We start from the raw sequence: 4,826 nt of genomic DNA on the forward strand, positions 1-4,826 counted from the left end.
CCGCCAGCTCTCTCAGCACTCTCGGGTGGATCCCATCCGGCCCCATAGACTTGTGAGCATCCAGGTGGCGTAGCAGGTTGTTGACTGCTTCCTCTCAGATTATGGGGGGTTCATCCTGCTCGTCGTCCCTGTCTTCCAGCTCAGGGGGCCGAGTACCCTGAGGATAACTGGTCTGCCTGTTAAAGACTGAGGCAAAGAAGGCATTAAGTACCTCAGCCTTTTCCTCATCCTCGGTGACAATGTTCCCCCCCCGCATCCAATAAAGGATGGAGATTCTCCTTGGCTCTCTTCTTGCCATTAATATATTTGTAAAAACTTTTTTTGTTGTTGTTAAGGCATATTCTGATCTTCAGATGTGATTGGGCTGATTAGTGAGAACACTGAGCAGCACACAGCTTTGCCTACCTTTGCCTCTCAGCAAGAATTACAGTGCAGAAAGAATGGTCTCTGAAGGAGAAAAACTGAGATAGAGGGGAGCGGAGGGCAGCACTGAAACAACAGGAAAAAAGGAAAAATTTAAGTAATAGATCCGGCTGTTTCTAGGAAGGTGTATCACAGCCTTAAGATTATATTATAATGGCACTATCATAACCATCAAGGTTTTATGTATGTTGGGAAACCATTTGACTGGTTTTATGTGGATTTTGAAATAATCATTTCATGATTATATACTAATGCTCTGGATTTGCCTTTGAATGTTTCTTACCATACATATGCAGGTAGTTGCAGTTCTGTGTAAATACCTATGGGTGTCATTCTCTGTAAAATACAGACTGTTCAGCTGCCTTTATGTCCATGACCTTGGAGTCACTATTAGGAGATAGATATACATAAAAAAATAGGAGTCACTATTGTTATACAAATAGTGACTAATAATATTTTAGTTGCATCCATTCTAAAATACATATTTTCTATGTCTTTTTTTTAAATCTAAATACATAGTTGATTCTTCTTTCCAGAGAAGAATGTTGTCTGTTCTTAACCCAAATCAACAAGGTTCTGTGCCATGCTCATCACTTAAATGTTTGTGTGTTGTCCTTAGTTTTGTCCACCAATTACATTCATAAAGGGAGATTAAACAACTTTCATTGCTCAGTGTAGTGACAGCTAGTCAATTTAACATTTGGAGGAAGGTAATCTGAATTCTTATTTAAGTTTATCAATATTGGAATTCAATACCAATTGTTAAAAACAAGCCAATTTAAAATAGCAATATTTTTTGCTCACTAAATGAGAAACTCTTCTACCTTTGTCCTTCTTCAGAAGAAAAAACTGTTTCTTAAAATCTTACAAATTACTTATAACTCTTACTTTCGTTTTTAATAATGAAAAAGGGGAAAACAAACAGACATTTTGTTCTTTCACAAACCAGAAATTATTCCAAGATTTGGTGTCCAATCTAAATCCATTTTCAATTTCTATTTTGGAATGATGGGCTTTAACTTGCAAAAACACTGCAGATTTTAAAGATGCTGCTACAGACAGTTAATAGAGATCTCATTGTGTTAGTGTAAGTAGTTGTCTTATATAGCCTGAAAATTAAAAGGTGCATATAGGGATATTTTGGGGTCCATTTTTGATGATTCATTGGACAGGATATATAAAAATTCATTAAGTATTTGCAGGTGCAGTCAGCATATGTGGAAGGAAGTGAAAGAGCTTTCTGATCCTGTAGCTCATTTGGACACTTTTGATCTAGTTACTGATGGTGGCTGAAGGCAACTCTGAGAATGAGGTACCAAAATAAATACCAAATACACCAGAAGAAGGCATATTGCTTCTGTTGCTGCTTCTCATAGAAGGCCTTATTTAAAAAAATACATTTTTGGCAGAATTAGCCATGTGACAGTGAGTTAAGATTATGAAGCTCAAATAGTATTTTTGGCTAGTGGTCGGTCTGTCTGTCTCTGTAAAGTTTTGAGGTTCTTTTACAGATTAAGTTCTGGCTATATTAAAAAAAAAAAGTTCTTTTAGCATTTTTAGCTAACATAATAGTTCCTTTAACTTTTTTTAAAGAGAAAGCATTGTTGTGGGATATCAGGAATTGCTTGTTTAGATCAAAAATTTCTAGCAGGTAGCAATAGGCCATAAGCACATCTCTCTGCTCATTATTTTAACAGCAGATCGCTTCAGCTAAGACTTCAAGTGTCCTTTGTTGCTGTAGGATTCTCTCATAGAATATATTCCTCATATACTCAGTAACTTCAAAACATGTTTTCTTGTTTTAAATGTGAGAGAAACTCCCTTTATTAGATGATAGTATCCTCAGCGGGCTGGAAAATGTGGTAAAAAAAATTTGTTTTCGTATTTAATTTCCCATGTTTATGGGAAGACTGAGATTTGTAAATAGCTTCTTCCAAACGTGTTTTGAAGACTAACACAGAGATCCAACAGACTTTTTCCCAATGTTTTATATGTAGATGTTCCTTCAGTGATGCAATCTTAGGCGCAAACTGAAAAAATGTGGCAGTTGTGTATAATACCCTCTAGAAGGTGTTTGTTTCAGTTTCCCTTTTTCAAAACATTGCTGTGATTCTCATTACTGAGACAAATGCTACATATTCCTGTAATACCTCTCTGATACTAGTGCAAAACTGGTTTTAAAAAATGGCTCATTATGCACATAATACCACTGCAGCAGCCTTCCCTCTGCATCTCTGGTAAACCTATTGTTATGCAGGGCTTCTTTTAACAGGAGTTAATTAGGACCAGAAAATTGCTTATTGGTTTTTATTGCATCCAAACCCCAGGACATGCTGCACTAATCCCATAGTGCTGCGTGGTGCTGTAAGAGAGGTGTTCAGCTGATGTTTTGGAAGTTGTTTATTAGCATTGGAAATGTTCTTTATCAGATCATTGAACTAGTTAACTCTTTCTACATATTATGATAAATTCATATAATGTGTTAGTTTGGGACTATTTTCTTCCTTATTCTCTCATTTGAAAAGTATGTTAAATATAATACAAAGTCAAAGCAATCTTAAATATTTCTTCCTCTACTAATCCACATTTTTACTTACAATAACAAAAAATGAATGCAAGTCTTCTGGAAAACCCTCAGCGAGGAGTAAGGTGGTATTGCTTTGTTCAGGGAGCAGATCAGAAATTGGATTTTTATTTTTTTTTATCCAGGACACAGCATGCTTTCAATTTTCGCAAGAACAACTGCATTTGTTTTTTGTGCAGCTCTCCCCTGTAAGATGCAGGCAGAAGAGAGTCAGCCCAGGATGGGGAGGAAGAACTTTACCTTTCCTGTGTCATCACTCAAACCAGATTAATTTTAAAACTTGCATTTGCAGAAGTTTTATAGTTATGGAGAGAAAAATTAACAACGTTATTTTTACTATTGTAATGTCAGTTTTTCTACCAGCTCTGCTTTCTGTAAGCAATTTGGTATCAAAAGCCTCTGGGCTTCTGATCCTTTGAAAGCTGAAAATCTATTTTGCAGTTTAGCTGCAAAGTCAGTGGAAGCTTTGAGGCCTTGGAAAGGCCTTTGGTAAGTTTTTCAGCACAGTTTTTTACCTTGGCAGAGTAACTGAAGCCTGTATTTATTTGTTGGTATAATGCTAGCCTGGTTTCCCAACAGCTGACCAAAATCCCTCATTGAGTTTTACTCAATGTTACTGTTGCCTTAAAACTAGTTTCTTTTTCTGTGGTTGTAGCAGTGTTATGTATATTTGGCATTTTGCAGTTTTTTCTCAATTTAATAAGAATGCCTTTAAAATTACAGTGTCAAACTTTGGGGTTTTGAGTAATATATGAAAGGCATCGTCCCTATGACATAAACTGCAGGACTTTCTAATCTACTTTTTAATGATATGACTGTTTGTGTGAAAAAGATCCACTTAGTTTCACCTTCTAGCAGTCTAGTATTTAATATATACTAAGATGGCATCATTCCTAAAAATTCCTGCTCATTTTACTCTCCTTCCCCAATTGCAGATTTGCTTTTGAAGTGCATACTCTGTGTGATTAAATAAAAGAAACTGAAAATTAGTGAGGAAATTGCATGGTCTAGCCATTTTAGAAATGATTTAAAATTGCTGTTTAGCAAAATGGAGTAATTTATCACTTACCTAGTGTTCCCTGTAAGTCATTTATCATGAGTGGCAACTATCATCCTTTTATTCTAATTTGAGATGGTGGGGAGGGATCGGAGGCTTACATTGCGCAAGTTCATACTTCTTGTAATTGGTAACTAATTTAATGATTGTGTGTAAAATAATGAGCTAGAAAAGCTTTTCCAAGTCCTCTGCCACTGCAACATGATATTATACGTGAATTTGTATCACGCTGTTAAATTCTTGTTGTCAGGTGGAATTTTACTTTGCTTTTCAGTTTACTTAAATGTATACTAGTTTTACTTGTATGTTGGATACAAGTAGTGCAGACTTGGTGCCCAGGATTTCAGGTGTAGTGTCTTTTTGAGATACACCATGTACTGAGAGTGGACTTACTAAACAGAGACTACGGTAGTCCAAATTAGTTGGTTAGAACAACTAACTAAAGTCTTACTTCCCTTCTCATCTTTTTAGTGCAGCATTTGGTCCTGGAGAAGGTCTTGAAATGGTTCACCAGCTCCCTGGATCTTTGGAATGAATAGACACTTGTACAGCTTTTTTTTTTTTTCCCCCAAAAGAATAATTTAAAATAATATTCCTGACTCCTTTGGAATAAGTTCCTCATGGTCTTAAATGTTTTGTTCTCATGTTAGACTAGCCATGATTATCTCATAATGGGTGTCATGGTTTAACCTCAGTTGGCAACTGAGCACCACGCAGCCGCTCGCTCACTCCCCCCGCAGTGGGATGGGGGAGAGAATCGGA

This window comes from Pygoscelis adeliae, unplaced genomic scaffold, assembly GCF_000699105.1.
Source record: "Pygoscelis adeliae isolate BGI_AS28 unplaced genomic scaffold, ASM69910v1 Scaffold1, whole genome shotgun sequence".
NCBI classification, from domain to species: Eukaryota; Metazoa; Chordata; class Aves; order Sphenisciformes; family Spheniscidae; genus Pygoscelis; species Pygoscelis adeliae.